Below are 20478 nucleotides of genomic sequence, written 5' to 3'. Positions count from 1 at the left end.
CAAGTGGAGGCATATACCATGATTATGGTTAGAAAGAATAAACATCATTAAAATGTCTATATTACCCAAAGCAATTTATAAATTCAATGTAATACCGATTAAAGTACCAATGACTTACTTCAAAGACATAGAACATATATTCCAAAAATTTATATGGCATCAAAAGAGAACACAAATAGCCTCTGCAATCTTGAAAAGGAAGAATAAAGCGGGAGGTATCACACTTACGGATATCAAGTTATATTATAAGGCCATTGTACTCAAAACAGCCTGGTACTGGCATAAGAACAGGCATATAGATCAATGGAACAGAACTGAGAAACCAGAAATAAACCCACACTTTTATGGAGAACTGATATTTGACAAAGGAGGTAAGAGGATACATTGGAGTAAAGACAGCCTCTTCAATAAATGGTGTTGGGAAAATTGAACAGCTACCTGCAAAAAAATGAAACTAGACCACCAACTTACACCATTCACAAAAATAAACTCAAAATGGATAAAAGACTTAAATGTAAGCCGTAAAACCATAAGCATCTTAGAAGAAAACATAGGCAGTAAGCTCTCTGACATCTGTCGCAGCAATATATTTGCCGATTTGTCTCCACAGGCAAGTGAAACAAAAGACAGGATAAACAAATGGGACTTTTTCAAACTAAAAAGCTTCTGCACAGCTAAAGACAATCAGAACACAATAAAAAGACAAACTACACAATGGGAGAATATATTTGACAATGCATCTGATAAGGGGTTAATAACCAAAATTTATAAAGAACTTGTAAAACTTAATACCAGGAACACAAACAATCCAATCCAAAAATGGGCAAAAGAAATGAATAGACACTTCTCCAAAGAGGACATACAGATGGCCAACAGGCATATGAAAAAATGCTCAACATCACTAATCATTAGAGAAATGCAAATTAAAACCACAATGAGATATCACCTCACACCAGTCAGAATGGCGCTCATCAACAAAACAACACAGAATAAGTGCTGGCGAGGATGTGGAGAAAAGGGAACCCTCCTGCACTGCTGGTGGGAATGCAGACCAGTGCAGTCACTGTGGAAAACAGTATGGAGATTCCTCAAGAAATTAAAAATCGAACTGCCTTTTGGCCCAGCTATACCACTGTTAGGAATATACCCCAAGAATACCATAGCACTGTTTCAAAAGAAGAAATGCACCCCCATGTTTATGGCAGCATTGTTCACAATAGCAAAGATCTGGAAACAGCCCAAGTGTCCATCAGAGGACGAGTGGATTAAAAAGCTTTGGCACATATATACTATGGAATACTACTCAGCCATAAGAAATGATGACATCGGATCTTTTACAACAACATGGATGGACCTTGATAACATTATACTGAGCGAAATAAGTAAATCAGAAAAAACTAAGAACTATATGATTCCATACATAAGTGGGACATAAAAATGAGACTCAGAGACATGAACAAGAATGTGGGGGTTACAGGGTGGGAGGGGGGGGGTAGGGGAGGGGAGGGACACAAAGAAAACCAGTTAGAAGGTGACGGAAGACAATGTTATCAATGTCACCCCATTAAAATTAATCAAAAAAATAAATAAATAAAGTCTGCTTTTTAAAAAAAACTTGTTTTAAGTATATTGAGTTTATTCACTCATTAGGATGATGGTCAAGAATTACTAATATGTACAAACAGTATTTCACTGTTTAACACTTTTCTACATTATCTCAACGATTTCCTCAGTCACTTGAGAAGCAGGTAGTTAGCTGTCAACAATTTTTTTAAATGTACAAACATCAGCCTAAACGAACAAAGCCAGTAAGTAGAGAACAGTTAAATATTTTGAGTCAAAATTCAGCACACCACTACCTCATTAATTTCCTCATCCCATGGAAGGCAGCCAAAAGATATACTTAAAAACAGGCCCTAGACACTTCTCCAAAGAGGACATACAGATGGCCAATAGACAAATGAAAACATGTTCAACATCACTAATCATTAGAGAAATGCATATTAAAACCACAATGAGATATCACCTCACACCAGTCAGAATGGCGCTCATCAACAAACAACACAGAATAAGTGCTGGCAAGGATGTGGAGAAAAGGGAACCCTCCTGCACTGCTGGTGGGAATGCAGACTGGTGCAGCCTCTATGGAAAACAGTATGGAGATTCCTCAAAAAATTAGAAATGGAACTGCCCTTTGACCCAGTCATTCCACTTATAGGAATATATCCCAAGGACACCATATCACCAACTAAAAAAAGAAATGCACCCCCATGTTTATGGCAGCATTGTTCACAACAGCGAAGATCTGGAAACAGCCCAAGTGTCCGTCAGTGGATTAAAAAGCTGTGGTACATATATACAATGGAATACTATGGGGCTATGAAAAAGAAGGAAATATTACCTTTTGCAACAATATGGAGGGACCTGGAAATTATTATGTTGAGTGAAATAAGCCAGGCAGAGAAAGAAAAATACCATATGACCTCACTCATTTGAGGAATCCAAGGAATAATGAGAACTGAGGAACGGAATTGAGACAGAGGAGGGATCAAAGGGACCAGAGGAAAAGAGGACAGAGGGAAAGGGGATGAGAGGATGGGATAAACCTGAAGGGAAGGGGGGAGGGCGCTGTAGGGAGGGGGACAAGGGAGATGTTGAGGGAAACGGGGGAGAGGGGATGCATTCGGGGTGACCGTAGAATCTATGTAAACACAATTAATTAAATGAGAAGAAATAAAGAAAAAAAACAAACAAAAACAGGCCCTAACCTAGCTGTTTCTCAGTAGCTATGGCTCTAGACAAGTTCGCTCATTTATTCATCTATCAGTCTGTCCATCCAAGGGGAAAAATACTATAAATGTATTTTATATTCCTTGTGCCAGCATCCTAATTCAGAAATGAGAACATAAAGAATTCATAGCCATAACATCTATAACATATCCATAACAGATTTATAAAAAAATAATAGAAAATACAAAAGGAAAAAATGGGCCACGTATATTCACAGAAAAAATAAAAATCCTAACATCCATTAACTGTGAAAAAAATGGCCAACCTGCCTGACCAGGCGGTGGCGCAGTGGATAGCGCATCGGACTGGGATGCCGAGAACCCAGGTTCGAGACCCCGAGGTCGCCAGCTTGAGCACGGGCTCATCTGGTTTGAGCAAGAGCCCACGAGCTTGAACCCAAGGTCGCTGGCTCCAGCAAGGGGTTGCTCGGTCTGCTGGAGGCCCGTGGTCAGGGCACATATGGGAAGGCAATCAATGAACAACTAAGGTGTTGCAACCAATGAAAAACTAATGATTGATGCTTCTCATCTCTCTCCGTTCCTGTCTGTCTGTCCCTGTCTATCCCTCTCTCTGACTCACTCTCTGTCTCTGTAAAAAATAAATAAATAAAATAAAATAAAATTTTAAAAAATGGCCAACCTCAGTAGTTATCAAAGAAATGCAAATTAAAACAATATCATTTTCCCCATCAAATTTTTTTACTGCAAAAAATAATCCCAAGTACTGGCTAGGTATAGGAAGCGAGACAGCTCTTGCCATTACTAGGGCAGGGAAGCCACTTTAAAGCCTCCAGCAAAAGCATAAATGTGAATTCCATGACCTAGGAAATCCCTTCTGACAGATTTGCCCTGGAGAAACTCTGGCACATACACTGACTTTACCCTGCTTTGTTTTGTTAATTAAGTGGTCCAACATGACAGGTTCTAGTATTTAATTGGCCCTCAATAAATGCTGAATCTCCTGCACAGATATGTACTACATGCCTACCTGTGCAGCTCCATATGTAAGGACTCTCATTTCATAGTCCTCAAAAGTTCCTCCTCCAGTAGCAGAGGCAAGCATGATTTTGACATGTCAAAGCTATAGAGAAGTACATAGAATATATTAAGGAAAAAGGCAAATGCAGTGCTTCGTCTAAGAGGGGAAGAGAAAATCAAAACAGATTGACCATGATGAGTTGACTGGATCCATATACTTTGAGCCAAGGAGAAAGGGAACTGTAGGCAGTAATAACAGTTTCTGTAAAAATACAGAGATATTCAAGAAAAGGGCAATTTAAGACATTAACTACTTGCAGTAGGCTGATCAATGACCCCAAAGGTATCAGGGCCCCAATCTTTGGAGCCCATAAATGTTGCCTTATTTGGGGAACGGGTCCTTGCAGATGTGATTAAATTAAGGGTTTTGAGATAAGGAGACGATTCTGGGTTACCTGACGGGCCTAATGCCACCACAGTGTCCGTGTATGTGGGAGGCATGGGAGATCTGACACACGAGGAGAAGGAGACTGGAAGGTGCTGGGACGGCAGCACGCCGCCACACAGCAGTCACAGACGCTGACGGGCAAAAACAGGTTCTCCTGGAGCCTCTGGGGGACCGCGGCCTCACCCAACACCTTTTTCAGCCCATTAATGCGATTTTATTAATTGTAAGAGAATAAATTTCTCCTGTTTCAAGCCACCAATCTATGACACTGTCCAGGTCTCTGAGGAGCCATCCAGCTTTTTACACAGGACAATGGCATAATCATATCTATTTTGCAATGTTTAATCTAGTACCAATGTCAAGAATTTAATGAAAAAACCAGACAGGAAGATGTATCAGAACCAAAATCCAGACAGAGGATGAAATTCTGTATCACTCTGCTAAGAAATTACTGTTTAAAAGTCCTCCGTGTGTGCATATATTTCTTTGATAAGATTTTTGAAACTTAGACTTGATCATACCACAGGTTAGGGGTTCAGTCCACAAGACTGTTCCCTACTTACTGGTCGCAAGTCCCCTTCCTGCCAGCTATTAATCAGAGGTTCCCACAACCCCCTCTTCATGTTCCGTAATTTGTTAGAATGACCCACAGAACTCAGGAACACTATTTACGTTTACTGGATTATTATGAAGATTACAGTTTAGGTACAAATGGAAGAGATGTCACAGGGCAAGGGGTCGGGGACGAAGGGGCGCAAAAGAGCTCCCGAACCCTCTCTAGGGTACAGTCCCACCTTCCACACCTGGCCAAGGCCACCAACCTGGAGGCAGACTGCTTTACAGCGCTCCAGCTCCAGCCCCTCCTCGCTCCTTACAGGAGGTCTGTGGGGGGGAGGGGTGAAGTTCAAATCCTCTCATCACTGGGTGTTTTGGGTGACCAGCCCCAACCTGAGGCTACCCCGAAACCCCAGACAAAGTCACTTCCTTAGCATAAACTCAAATGTGATATTAAAAAAAAGACTTATTTTCTTTGTTTAGCTCACACAAAGGCAATCTCTTAGCAGAACACAACAATTTGAGGAGTCCTGTTCACAGAGGGCAACCAGAGACCCTGCTTCCTGAAGGTGCTCTTGGAGGGGAGGAAGGTGACATCCACAGCCCGACCCAAGACACTCCTGTAAGGAAACTCAGAGGACTGAGGGGCTCTGTTCCAACAATAAGGACAGAGACCAAATATATCTCTGTATTATACCATAGGACCCTATTATTGTCATTCTCTATATTTTAATATTTTACAAGGAAATATGTCACGTGATCGTGTCAGGGTTTTTTTTTAAGTATTTAAGTAAATATCAATTAACTTTGAAAGGATTTTCTCACTTAGGAACAAAATAAAATTCCTATAACTTAAAAAAAAGTAGATGTATTTATCAGAAGCCAACAGCAAAGATTATACTAAAGGCTAGTTTCATTACAGTTAGGAACAAGACAAGGAGCCAGCTATGACCATACGAAACACTCCAGCCCTCCAGCTCCAGCCACATGTAGCTACTGGACACTTCTTTAGTGTGGCTTGTCCTAATTAAGATGTGCTCTAAATGTAAAGTATACACAGAATTGCAAAGACACAGCATGTAAAGCATCTCATTAATTTTTCATTGATTATATGTTGAAATAATATTTCAAATATACTGAATTAAATAAAATATATTAAAGTTACCTGCTTCTTTTTACTTTATTTAATAGCCTCTTAAACTAAAATTTTAACTTCCACACTGAAAGTCTTCTTAAAAGGAAAGATTTATTAGGCCACTGCCAGCAAGAAAGAAAAGCAAGCCGAGTTCAGAGCACGAAGTCTAAACCAGCAGCGGCATGGCTGGGGGGGGGGGGGGGGGCGCGTCTGCCTGCCACGCAGCGCTCAGAGAGACTGGACACTGGCGAGCGACAAAAGGGACAGTGCCATGAAACGGGGCCAGCAGGAGGGGAGCAGCGTGGCCTGTGAGGAAGTATCTGCCCCTTTAGATAACCGTGGAAACAGACACCTGGAAGGTGATCTCAAATGCCAACACACACTCAGAGTGTGAGCAGTCTTTGGTTGGTTCTGCCCTAGAGTTGTTAACTGATTAACCCTTCTTGTCCCTTCCTTCCACCCTCTGGCCACTGTAATTTAATTTAGGACATCTCAGAATTTTCTCCTTGTCAGTGCCTACTAAAAATTGTCAGTTACACCTGTGGTTCACATTTGTGGCTCTGACTGCACTTCTTCTGGACAGCCAATGCAACGATGAGGAAGAGAAATGAGGGGTAGGAATACTGGAAAAGGACACACAAAATCATCATTGTTTGCAGATAATTGGCTGACAAGAAAAGAAAAACCCAAAGGAACTCTGAACTACCCAACCAGAAGAAAAATTCACTAAGATATCTCAGTATTAGGTACATAATAAAAACTGGTATTTTCCTCCATACTACAGGGGGTCCTCGGGTTATGACACAGTTCCATTCCTACGACAGTGACATAACCTGAATTTTAGTTTAAGTCTAAATAAACACAGCCTAGGGCCCTGGTCAGCAAACTGCAGCTCACAAGCCACATGCGGCTCTTTGGCCCCTTGAGTGCGGCTCTTCCACAAAATACCACGTGTGGGCGCTACCTCAATAAGGAATGTACCCACCTATATAGTTTACGTTTAAAAAATTTGGCTCTCAAAATAAATTTCAATTGTTGTACTGTCGATATTTGGCTCTGTTGACTAATGAGTTTGCCGACCCCTGGCCTACCCTAAGTCACTTACCTACTCTTACACAGTTGTAAAATCATAATCTAGAACATAAAAACACAACTAAGCCACAGAAAAAGGAAAAGGACATAAATATAGGAGCCATGATAAGAGCCAAACTGTCGCCAAAGCAACACAAACGAACACTTGTGCTTTCAACAGCCCAAACGGCGTAGGTAAGCGAACTGGGGGACTCCACCTCCCTCACCCATGTGCTGCGTCACTGCGTATTCTTCCCCCCGTGCAACCAGGCTCGTGTGCCCGTGTAGTCCCTCAGTACCACGCTAACAGCATAAGCCAAAACACATCTCAGTTTTTTTAAGTGTTCATGGGAGCGAGCATCATAAACTCAAAACATTTTATGTTGAGACTGTCGTAACCCAAGGACCCTGTGCTAATAACCAGTTAAAAAGTGGAAAGGGAAAAGATCTTAGTCACAATAGTGAAAGCAACTTTAAAACACTAATGTGCACACACCTTAAACATGTGTGTATAAAATGATACAGAAAGATACTGTAAGACCTACATATACACATAAAAGACAGGCTTGTTTCTGAGAGAAAAAATAAATATAATTCCACTAAAATTAACCTCTAAACCCAATACAATCCCAATCACAAAATTCTACTAAGACTTGGTTACTTGTTTGCTTTCTATGATTACTTGGTATATTAATCCAAAAGTTTACCAGGAAGAAAACATCATCAGATTAGCTAATAAAATTTGAGGATGAGAAAACTAAGGACATACTTGCCCATACACACGCGAGTGCACACAGCAGAGGGCCGAGAGTGTGGGAACGACCAGAACAGACAGTGAGAATACTGTTAGAGTACAGCACTGGGGCTCCGGACAGAGCTGAAGATGTAGATGTTAAGAGACATCGCTGATTCTGTCCATATTATCATCAAAACCATAAAACGCCTCAAAAATAGCATAGGTACAAAATGAGCAAGGCCGCTTACATGTGGACTTTTTCAATAAATACATACAGTATAACAAATGTTTTTTTCTTTCCTGTGGTTTTCTTAAAATAGCATTTTCTTTTCTCTACCTTACTTTATTGTAAGAATACAGTATATAATACATACAACATATATATAGACTGTTTATGTTATTGGTAAGACCTCTGGTCAATAGTAGACTATTAGCAGTTAAGTTTACTAACTACTTAAAAGTAGTTAAAAGGAGTCAAAAGTTACAAGAGGCCCTTGCTGGGTAGCTCAGTTGGCTATATCGTCCCTATATGCCAAGAATGCGGGTTCAATTCCCATCAGAACTCATACAAGAATCAATCAACAAATGAATAAATAAGTGGACCAACAAATTGATGTTTCTCTGTCAATCAATTGTTCCTCTCAAATCAATAAATTTTAAAAAATTATTTAAGGCCCTGGCCGGTTGGCTCAGTGGTAGAGTGTTGGCCTGGCGTGCGGGGGACCCGGGTTCGATTCCCGGCCAGGGCACACAGGAAAAGCGCCCATTTGCTTCTCCACCCCCCCACCCCCTCCTTCCTCTCTGTCTCTCTCTTCCCCTCCTGCAGCCAAGGCTCCATTGGAGCAAGGATGGCCCGGGCGCTGGGGATGGCTCCTTGGCCTCTGCCCCAGGCGCTAGAGTGGCTCTGGCCACGGCAGAGCGACCCCCCGGGGGGGCAGAGCATCGCCCCCTGGTGGGCAGAGCGTTGCCCCTGGTGGGCGTGCCGGGTGGATCCCGGTCGGGCGCATGCGGGAGTCTGTCTGACTGTCTCTCCCCGTTTCCAGCTTCAGAAAAATACAAAAAAAAAAAAAAAAATTATTTAAGTAGTAAGATTTTCAACTGTACAGGAAGGACCTCGAACATTCCCCCAGCCCAGTTGTTCAAGAGTCAATTATATATTCACTTATAAGATACAGGGATTAAGGACAGACTATAAAATCCAGCTAAGAAAAGTCAAGAAGCCAAGAGCAGTGTCTGGAATCCAAAGACAGATATGAGGGTGGATACGGACATTGCCAGACGTGGCAGAGGCTATAGAGTAGGTGACAAGTGGTTATGATATTAAAGTACAACAAGCCGCTGGTCTGGCCTAAGACAATCCATCATACTTTGCCTTCTTAATCACATCATTTTAAAATTATATCTGTAATATATTACTCAACCTGCTAGCTATTCAAATACATATTTTATCAACAGTAAGTCTACTCTTAGAGAATTCCTGAGCTCCCACTGATAAGTGCATACTAGTCATTTTGATGGCAGGTTGTTGGCCTTCCAAAACCTTTCTGGTATTATGCTCAAATCTCTCCATTCAATTTAACGACTTTTACTGAGTATGACATGGGCACTGTGGTGCTAGATGGCAGAGATGCAAAGACTGGTTCATGCACCAAGCACGAGCGCCATCTACATGCCAGGCAGCGGGTGAGAATCAGTGACTGCAGCACAAACATCCTGCCCTCCCAGAGCTGTCTGCAGTGGAGGGACCCATGACACGCAGTTCTCCTTCCAAACGGAGCTCAAGAGAAACACATAATGTTTTAGACTTACCTAAAAAAAAACAATTTTTATTTTATAAAGCAATTTGAAATGAACAAGGAACAAAATAATCACCTTTAGTTAACATATCTGTCCTCTGCTATCATACAATATAAACAAACATTACTAACTTGAACACACATACAGTTAAGTCCAGGTTATCTGTGGATAAATAATACATACATCAGAGCAAATCCCTGTTCGGACTCATGTTTCTGGGTTATGTCCCACCCAAACTTCTACCATGTAACCTTCTAACACATGATATAGTGCAAGAACACAATTTAAGACTTTCACAAAGTAATTCAAATCATTGCACATGCCAGTTTTATTATGCCCACCGGTTTTCAAATGAACTTGCCAAGACATGCTCCCTAAATCCAACACCTTCCAATTCCTTTCTCAGAGCCAAGTAAGCCAAGCTCTTCGACCCCATCCCAAACCTAATTGATCTCTAAAGCTGCCCCCCACTCACAGGCCTCCAAGCATGGGCCCCGCTTTTACCTACTTGCTCACCTTCTCAAAACTCTAAGGGTCACGAACAAGCCCCTGTCAGTAAAAACTGCGGGCATTCCTAGCATGTGTGCCTGCAATATTGTGTGTATGTACTACTGTTCTAGCATATTATAAATGCCACACATCATGCATGAGCTATAGAAACTTTTGAAGATAAAAAATAAAATTTCTACCATTTTCTTCCAGCACCCAGAGATGGCTGCATGCACACCCCGGAGCACACGTACCCTCTGAGATGTCATCCTTACCCCAAAGAAACTGAAACTCAGAGCTTAAGTCATTTGTTGTGGTCACAAAACTAGAGTGAGGTAGAACCAGATTTGGGAATCCAGCACCAGTGTCCTCACAAAGCTCAAGCCCTGTGTCAGCCCTCTGACCACACCATCTCTCCTCACCCTGCCTCTCTGACCGTGCTCCCAGCCGCCCCAGCCCGTGCCTCCATAACCCTCCCACCTCAAAATGCTGGTGGAGAGCGGGTATGCTTTTTATGCCTCAGAAAGTAACATACAGAGTAAATATTTTGATTTTTTTCCATCTTTTCCAAGTGAGAGGAGGGGAGATAGAAACAGACTCCCACAGGTGCCCTGATTGGGATCCACCCATCTGGGGCCCATGCTCTGCTCAACTAGAGCCATGCTGGTAATCGAGCTATTTTTAGCAAATAAGGAGGAGGTTCCATGGACCCTTCCTCAGCACCTGGGCTGATGCACTAGAATCAATCGAGCCATGGCTGTGGAAGGGGGGGGGGGGGGGGAGAGAGAGAGAGAGAGAGAAGGGGGGAGGGGGGGAGAAGCAGATGGTCACTTTTCCTGTGTGCCCTGACCAGAACCGAACCTGGAACATCCACACGCCAGGCCAACGCTTTACCACTGAGCCAACAGGCAAGGGCACATCTTGAATTTCTAAAGAAGGCTAGCTATGCTGTCTAAGCCGGCATCACCTATATAAGTCAGACCAAGTTCCAGAGTAAATGATGACTACAAATTCTTAGACTCTAACTAACACATGAGCAATATGGAAAGCTATAGAAAAGGAAAATGACTTCGGGAAACACTAATTATGGATATGTAAAAAATGATTCCCTGCATATGGTCCGTGTGTTATAGTTTCAATTAATATTAATTCTGTTTATATTAAAATTATAACAACTAAAGTTCTAAGATTAATTCATTCTAGTCCATTCTGGTTTTCTATGGAACTAAAATAAACTCTTTGCTTCATCTTAGAAAGAAGGTAACTACCCCACCCTTCTCCCCAAACAGAAGGGATCAAACTCAACGATCAAGTCAGTCTCCAAGGGGAAGAGGTTTCTGGTTGTTTTAGTTTCACAGTAAAAAGGCCAAAGTCAAGGTCCAGAATGAGGATCACTACAATCCCAATAAAAATAAAGAAAATATTGTGGTTAAAATAAAAACTGTTTACAATTCTGGCCAAAATAACACTGAATATTTTAAAATCCAAAGATGTTGATGCAGAAAAATAAAGTTATACTTATAAAGTCAATTTGGGGCCCTGGTCAGTGGCTCAGTGATAGATTGTTGGCCTGGCGTATGGACATCCTGTTTCGAATCCAGGTCAGGGCACACAGGAGAAGTGACCATCTGCTTCTCCCCCCTCTCACTCCCTGTTCTCCTTCTAACCCTCCTGCAGCCAGTGGCTCCATTGGGTCGCCCCGGGTGCTGAGGATAGCTCTGTTGGTTCAAGCACTTCAGCCTCAGGCACTAAAAATAACTCCGATGACTGGAATATTGGCCTCAGGGTTCCCACGTGGATCCCCGTAGGGATGCATGCAGGGGGGTGTCTCACTATCTCCCCTCCTCTCCCTTAAAAAAATTTTTAAAAAATCAATTTTGAATTAAAATACGATTTAAAAGGTTAAGACTATGCAGCAGGGTAGTTAGTATCTAATAAAACCCAAGCAAGTACCCCAGTGAATTCTAAGTAATAAACACATCAATGAACACAAAGTGGGAAATGCACAAAGCTAACTAATAAAATTTCAAAGAAACCTAAGAAAGAAATAAGGCACAGATAACAAAAAGCCTGAGCCAAGTAAAATAAAGCGGTAGAAAGGGAGGTAAAAGAACAAGAATAGCCTGACCAGGCGGTGGCGCAGTGGATAGAGCGTCGGACTGGGATGCGGAGGACCCAGGTTAGAGACCCCTAGGTCGTTAGCTTGAGCGCAGGCTCATCTGGTTTGAGCAAAGCTCACCAGCTTGGACCCAAGGTCGTTGGCTCAAGCAAGGGGTTACTTGGTTTGCTGAAGGCCCGCGGTCAAGGCACATATGAGAAAGCAATCAATGAACAACTAAGGTGTTGCAACGCGCAATGAAAAACTAATGATTGATGCTTCTCAACTCTCTCCGTTCCTGTCTGTCTGTCCCTATCTATCCCTCTCTCTGACTCTCTCTGTCCCTGTAAAAAAAAAAAAAAAAAAAAAAAACACTGATCAAGAGGCAGATCACAGCTTTGTTGAGCAAGAAAGTATTACCAACAAAGAAATAGCTCCAGACAGGCTAAGGGGCCAGGACAATGCCACACTACCAGGCCTGCTCTGCACAGTGCCACACTGCATTAAGTGCCACCCCGACAGTCACAGCAGCAGATTATAAACAACTTGGGCCAGACCCCAAATACCCTTCCTGTAACAACTCCGAGTCTGCATGGTTCGCTTCACTAGCTGGCTGCTCAGTCTAGGACCTTTTTCATTCCTAGGACCTTCCATTAACTCAACAATTACTTTCTGAGTTGAAGGAATCAATAAATAAATGAGTTTATGCCCGGACTTCCCTGTTTGTCCTCCCAATCTCTGTTTGTCTTCCCTCCTGGGATGCAATCTATCCTCACAGCTTCCCTATCCCCAAAACAACTGATACCTCAATGTCACCTATCAATTCCTGCCTTCCCCAACGGCCCTGGACATCCACGTTTGAGTACCTTCCTCAAACTCAACTCTTCCTTTAAATGCAACCTATGCCTCCTTTTGCTCGGCTGACCTGTCCCTGGCTACTCTGTCCTCTGCGTTGCTCACTCAGTATTAACCACATCTTGTATGCATCTTCTTCACACAGCTTGAATCCTCGGTCCTTAGTGATTAATCTCTCCCAGCCCCCTTTCAATGACGGAGGCTTTCATTGATGTATTCGGTTTGCTCACACACCAGAATCAGAATACCTTCCTACTACTTACCAAAGGACTGCTGCTGAAGGTCAGAGAAACAAACAAAAAGAGGCACCAGGAAACCTGGAGGTGGTGAGCATGTCTGGATCATGGTGATGAAGCACAGGTGCACACATGTCCAAACTCAGCAAATTGTATGTATTAAACAGGTACACATTTTGGTGTATCAAAGGAGAGAGGAAGAAGAAAGGAAGAGAAAAGAAATACCCGTAGTAAGTAAGGTGTTCTAAAGACTCAACTCAAGCTGGGCCGAGCTTAATAGGAATTTGTCTCCTGTAGGACATATGCAGTATCCCTCCGCCCACAGGAACTCTGTGCTAACACTGTTCTCATCCGTATCCAGCCTGTCTCTCAACTCACACCTCTCCGGAGCCACTAAATCCAATGGATGGTACTAGGTTTTCCTCCCACAGGCAGGGCCCACAGTGTTAACTGCTTCCGCCCTCGGCTGCAGGGACACCAGCTTCTGGCTGTCCTCTCACTTCCCGGGCCACTCCGCCAGTCCCCTCTGCAAGCTCGGCCTCCTCTCCCCACCTCTGTCCATGGCCGCCTCCTCTTCTTAGTCTAGCCTCTCCATGGGCAGTCTCACCCATGCCAGGTTTCAGCCATCAACTGCATACCAACGACAACAACAGGAGAAACGAGCAACCGCTTGACATCTTCTCCCTCCCCTATACTATTAATTACCTGAGATTTTACCTCCAAATCTCCGTTCTCTTGGTATTTCTGCTTATGATATAAGGCTCTTAAGAGAATTAAACAGGCTAACAGGATAGTACTTTGAAAAAAGGAGAAAAAAAAAAACTTAAATCTGAGTATTAGTATTCATTAAACAGAAACCTTGAAAGCAAGGACTTTCTCAAGTTCATGTTTATTTATTCCACGTGGCACACCTAGCCCAGCGTTCTGCATGCAGACGGCCTTCAGTAAGTGGGCTGCAGTGAATTACTGTATGGCTTAATACATGTTCAACTGAAATGTTCACATATTTCACAGCTTGTATATCCCAAATCATACCATCATTTTTATCTCCTAGGGTGTAAAGTGTAAACCATACTGGATAATTTTGATGATTATGTGTTGCTTATCTAAAGTTAGAAAATACTCCAGACCTGTGGTGGCGCCGTCGATAAAGCGTCAACCTGGAACACTGAGGTTGCCGGTTCAAAACCCTGGGCTTGCCTGGTCAAGGCACATGTGGGAGTTGATGCTTCCTGCTCCTCCCCCCTTCTCTCTCTCTCTCTCTCTCTCTCTCTGTCTGTCTCTCTTCTCTAAAATGAATAAATAAATTTAAAAATAATAATAATAAAGTTAGAAAATATGTTGCCTTTTTGGTCCGGGCTTCGCTGAAAACATCCAAATTCCACCCTCAAGTCCAAATCCCACATAAAGATTCCTGCTTCCCATTGGCCCCTTTTGAGAGAGGAAAACTTGTGCATTGCAGGGATATTTAAGCGTTAAGTACCCAGGAAGCAGGCAGAATGACTACTTGAAAAGCTCCCTCTCTCATTTTCATATCTTGCGCTGAGTGACATTCTGATTAGGAACACTGTGAAGTGAAAGGCTGGTCAAAAGTTCTCAAACTCACGAGGTCCATTTAATTATATAGCCTCAGAATGCAAGATTGTCATTCTAGTAAAATCTCATCGTATCAGTTCAAAAAACTGCCTAGACTAGATTTCCATCTAAATCACAGACCTCATTATAGCCTGACCTGTGGTGGCACAGTGGGTAAAGCGTCGACCTGGAATGCTGAGGTCACCATTTCGAAAGCCTGGGCTTGCCCTGTCAAGGCACATACAAGAAGCAATTACTATGAATTGGTGCTTCCCACTCCTCCCCCTTTCTCTCTAAATCAATAAATTAAAAAATCAGAAAAAAAAATCCCCATTCTAATCTTCATTCACAAACTACTTTTCCTTGTATGAACACCCTAACTTGTACCATATTTCCCCATGTATAAGACACACCTTAATTTTGGAGCCAGCAATTTGAAAAAAATGTATTACATAAAGTTACTGAACTCAAGTTGTATTCATCGTAAAATTCAGACCACTTCTCAACAAGCATGAAAAAGCAGGAAATGCAAGTGACAAAATCTACAGCCACTGTATAATACGCACCTAGTTTTTAGGCTCCAAATTTTTCGAAAAAGGGTCTGTCTCATACATGAGGAAATACAGTAATTATGTTTATTTGCATATTGATTTGCTTCATATTGGTGTTCTAGTTTCCTCAGTGAGGTCAAGGATCACACCAATTCTGTTCACTGCTGTACCCCAGCACCTGACATACAAGAGGAATTAAAAGGCTCTAGCTGAGCAACTAACTGAATGAGGAATGAACTAATCATTAAAGCAGACCAGATAGCAGAGATGCACATAAGCAGTAAGACTTAAGGCTTTCAGATCTGATGCCCCCAAACCAGACAGGGCCTAATTTCCCCCAAAATTTGTCCATCCTTTATTTCTTTTATCTTGCATTTCTTCAAGAAGGACATTTCAGACTCACAGACTATTAAATCATCCAGTCCAGCCCTGCCCAGGTAGCTCAGTTGGTTAGAGCATCACCTGGATATGCCAAAGTTGTGAGTTCAATCCCGGGTCAGGGCACATACAAGAATCAATCAAAGAATGAATAAATAAGTGGAACAGCAAACTGATGTGTCTATCTGTCTGTCTCTCTCTCTCTCTAAAAACCCAGTGCAAATGCTTACAAAACCTAGAACAGAAACCCAAAGACAGAGAATGGAGCTCTCTGCCTTACACCCAAACCACACTGCCGTCCTACAGAACCAACCCTTTCTGTAGAAGAACGAAACCAGGAAAAGTCTGACAAGAAAATGCCAGAGCAACTACAGAAGGCTTTCCTCATCCCTCAGGGTGAGAAGTGCACAGGAAGATGCCAGAAAACAAAAGAATAAAGTCTGTGCAACAGACTCCCACGTCACACCTCTGCCCGGTAATAACCTTCTGAAACACTTCAGGACCAATTCAGCAGCACCCTTCAACTCTGAGGACTCTCAGGGGAAACAGAAAAGGTTGTGATGATGGTGAAAGACGGGATCACCAAACCATTGTGCTCCTGGCCACCCAAAACCCACGTGGCAACTATTTAGCCAGCCACCAAGGAGAAGCAGCATAATGTAATGGTTAGACAGGATGCTCTGAATCCCAGCTTCTCTTCTCACTTGCTGTCATCTGGGACGAGTTCATGTGTCCAGACTGCAGTTTCTGCAGCTGTAAAAAGGGAATAACCACCGCCCTAGAGGGTTGTTAACAATACAAAGGCACCATGCATAAAACTCAGTACAGTGCCTAGAATGTAATAATGGTGCAGTAAGTGACAGCTATTTATCACTTTATTCACCTGCAAACACTTTCACAAGGCCTATTCCCTCTCTTGCTTCCATATATATATATATCTATATATAGATATATATAGATAGATATATATAGATATATATAGATATATAGAGATATAAAATTTTAAAGACGTTGTTCCTACCTTTCTATTTTTGAGGGGCCATATATACAGTAGCTGAGAGCACATCTTTGAAAACCAGACCGGGCAAACCAGTTCAATAAATGACTCACTGCCTCCAGTCCCTCATCTATGAAACGGGCCTGATAACACCTACCCCCGGGATGGCTGGTAGTGAGCACGCCCTCGGTGCTACTACACATTCTGTCACTGGTGTGTAATTAAGACGCACTTAGGGAAAAAGTAAACCAACTCTCTCTCGACCCCACAACATCAGTCAGTCTTAACGCCAGTCCCACCACCGCAGACTGTGGCCGGAGCAAACACCTAGGTCGCCCCACCTCCCTCACCCCATTTCTTCTCACACCCTGTGGCAAGGAGGACACCCCCACCTCCCCACCACCTACCCTCAAGGGCTCTGTCCTCCCGGGGTCCGCGTCAGAGCCCGTCAAATCCAGGCTGCCGGCCCGCACCCCACCCGGCCCGCCCCCGGGCGCCGGGAGACCCCGTGCATCCTTCCTCCCCCGGACAGCGCCGCGTCTCCGGCCGCGGTTCCCCCCGCTCACGTGGGCGCTCGGCCGAGGCCCCACGTCACCCGCTTCCCGGACCCCACCGCGGCGCCTCCCACTCTGCCCGGCAGCGTGTCCCCACGCCGCGGGCCGGCGCGCACAGCCCCGGGGCCAGGCTCGGCCACGTTCCTCCCCAGTCCGGGGCCGCCCTCGGGCCCAGCCCGGCCGCACGCGGACGCCGCCCCGCCACCCGGCCCCCGCCGCCTCCACAACGGGCGCAGCACTCACCACGACGCCGGGGCTCGGGTTCCGCGGCCTCGGGCCCGCGCAGGCCCGGCTGCGCCGCACAGCGCTCGCGTCCCGCGCCGCCTCGGGGAAACCCGGGAGCAGCCGCCGCGGCCGCACTGCGAGGGGGCGGCTGTGTGCTGTCCCGGCCGCTGTCGCCGCCTCGTCCAGCCCCGGCCGCGGCGACAACTGCAGCGCCGCTCCCCGGCGCCGGCACCCCAGCGTCTGTTGAGCCGAAGCGCCCGGGACGCGCTCCCCCGGCCGGCGCTCGTTGCCTATGCAGAGAGGCCGCCGCCTATTGGCCCGCCGGCGGTGGCGCGTGCGGGGCTGGGCCTATCGAATCCCGGCCGGGGAGCGCGGCACGGCGGCCCGGGGCGGAGCGGGGTTACTACGGGTCATTCCGCCGAGCCGCGGCGGACGGGACCCAGCCGCAGCCGCCGCGGGGCGGAGACGGGGTCGGCCCGAGGGGGACGGCACTGCGGCGGCGGGAGCCGGGGAGCTGGGCGCTGCGGCCGGACTTGGACGGCACGGAGGCGGCTCCCGCTGGGTCTGCAGAAAGGGCCGTCCCTCCTAGGGGAACAGACCCACACTCCCACCCCAAAAAGAAAAGAACTGAAAACGCAGTTGTTGCTGCCTAAGTCTAAATTTAGATTATAAAATAACTTACATATTATTTTCATTCTTAACCGGATTCGTTATCCTGTTCTTGCACAAATTTCAATTATTTTCGTCAAATAAAGTTATTTTTGGAAACGCCAGCCTCGAGAGGGGCTCAGACATTCCAAGCATGTTCCTTTATTATGTCTTTGTTTTGGCTTCAACTAACCCAGCAAATAACCCATCTCCTCTAAATACACTCACTATTTATGCAAGATTGGCACTCGTTTTCAAAGGATAACGTTTACTCCAAATTATTGTTTTTGGACGTTCTTCTTATGAATCTAAAAATGTTTCTGTATTTTTAAGAGTTGCCATTACATCTCATTTTAAACACTACAGAAAAGCGAAAAAGACATTGAGGGCAGAAAGACTGCCTCTCCACGAGCAAACAAACAACAACAACAAAAAAAAAAAACTAAAACAAAAATGACAAACGACTACTACATTACGAGAAAGACCAACTTCATTATCTCAGTAGCAGTAGGGTTGGGCTTTTCTTTTTAATCCAACATATTATTTAGTCTATGAACAGAGTTATAACATTAAATCAGATAGGAAAGCACAAGAAATAAAACAGATTAGGAAGTTTTTGAATTTTTAAGTCATGATGGTGCTACAAATAGTGACTTAAGGAAAATCTCGCTGCTGCGCTGCAAAACTTTTCGTTTAGTAGGTGAAAGGTGAACGTCATAAGCCAGCCTCAGGCTAAAGCAGGGGCTCACTTCCCAAGAGAATGTCAAAACCTGGAAAGCCGCCCGAACTCCAGCTCGTGATGGTACAGATGCAGGGCAAAGCAAGCTCATTCACCTTGGGCCCAGGCCAATTTAGCGCCGTGAAACAATGAATACCTGACTCAGGCCACCTGTTCTGCCACTGGAAAATACGTCTGTTCCTTTGCTTGTTAATCTATGGAAAAGCTATCAAAGGATACACCCTGACAATAAATGGAATACAGAATGGTAGGCAGAGAAGACTACCACCATTCTGCATGCAGAGGGAAGTATATTTTAGAAGTAGTGGCATCCAGACCAGGAAAAGCCTCTAGAAAAATAATTTCCAAGGGAAGAAAACCATTATTGAACCTTATTTTAACATCAGTAAGTACTAAAGCAGACTAGTCCAATTCCAGCGACATCTTAATACTTCATCAAGTTTCCTTTTTTTTCCCTTTCACTCTTTCTCGCGATAGCGAGCGAGCTATGGCCGCCCTTGGCCTCTGGGTACTGTCGGTTGTGTAGTGTGGGACTCCAGGTGCGCAGCCATGGCGCAGACGCTTATTCAGAGGTACTGGGACATCCCTGATGGCACCGAGTGTCACCGCAAGGCCTCCGCCAGCACCAATATCAGTGCTGCCGTTGGCCTGATCACCTCCGCTTACAGCGTTGCACTCAAGCCCCCTGACTTCTTCCTGGAGGAAGTGGCCAGGGCAGGACGGTACACATTTACTGCAGCTGCCATTAGTGCCATATTTGGCATTGCCTCCTGCCTCGGTGCTCAGGTCCCTGAGAAGCCCGACAACCCCCTGAACTGCTTCATTGGAGCTGTGCTGGAGGCCTGACCCTGGGAGCCCGCCCTCACAGCTCTGGGATCGGAGCTGCAGCCTGCGCAGACTAGGGCTTAACAGCAGCCCTGGTCAAGATGGGTCCGCTGGAGGACTGAAAGGTATTAGCAGAGCCTAAGGTGTGGGCCCCACCACCTCCCTCAACCTTGGACAAGTGGAAACGCCCCTAAGATTAAATTCTGTGTATTAAAAAAAAAATCTTTCTATATTATGAAATATGTATAATATGCGAACGTGTATATGTATTTAGATATGTACACATATATGTATATATTCTATACGTATACATATATATGTACACATAAATTTTTTAAAGAAAATATTCTCTTGATGTTAAAATTCTAAATTCTCATCTTGTTTACTTAGGCTTACCAAAAATGCATTATTTCTAGTCTTTAGATGTCTTATTTTTAAACAAAATAATACATGAGCAGATGCTTTTCTTTTAGAAAGGGTTTTAGTATATTTTTATTTTTATTTAGAGATTTTGAGAGTTATGAAATTTGGCTACATTTTCCTCCATTTTAGAAAAATTCAATTCTAAAACTATAATGGCAACTGAATGAAAACATCCAGCATGTTCCTTCTATAGTTTTGTCATTTCTCCAAATTACAGAAACACTGAGAAAATGCCTTTATAATTCTCATGAATACCTAATGATCTGTTTCATTACGAACCGAAGAAATAGTCTGTGACTGTATAGCAAACTACTACTAGCCTTTTCCATCATCTTTGTAAGGTTCAAGAACCAGAAGAAACAGATGTATAGAAGTT

At 44.1% G+C, this 20478-nt stretch overlaps 1 protein-coding gene and 1 pseudogene across 5 annotated transcripts in view; one reads left to right on the top strand and one right to left on the bottom strand.

Moving 5' to 3' along the window:
• Positions 1 to 17738, bottom strand: part of ACSL3 (acyl-CoA synthetase long chain family member 3) — a 67338-nt gene extending 49600 nt beyond the window's left edge. For 4 of the 5 annotated variants that reach the window (XM_066344951.1, XM_066344949.1, XM_066344953.1 and 1 more), the window contains exon 1: positions 17486 to 17738. The gene's annotated coding sequence lies outside the window, so the exon portion shown is untranslated. Of the gene's footprint in view, positions 1 to 17470 lie in introns of all 5 variants that reach the window. The other variant, XM_066344954.1, reaches the window with a different exon arrangement.
• Positions 17739 to 19399: 1661 nt separating this feature from the next.
• On the top strand, positions 19400 to 19873 carry LOC136379044 (NADH dehydrogenase [ubiquinone] 1 alpha subcomplex subunit 11 pseudogene; annotated as a pseudogene).
• The last annotated feature ends 605 nt before the right edge of the window (positions 19874 to 20478 follow it).

The sequence above is a fragment of the Saccopteryx leptura genome, chromosome 7 (assembly GCF_036850995.1).
Source record: "Saccopteryx leptura isolate mSacLep1 chromosome 7, mSacLep1_pri_phased_curated, whole genome shotgun sequence".
NCBI lineage: Eukaryota > Metazoa > Chordata > Mammalia > Chiroptera > Emballonuridae > Saccopteryx > Saccopteryx leptura.
Note: the sequence above shows the minus strand (reverse complement) of the source record. Positions and strands in the feature narration are given on the sequence as shown.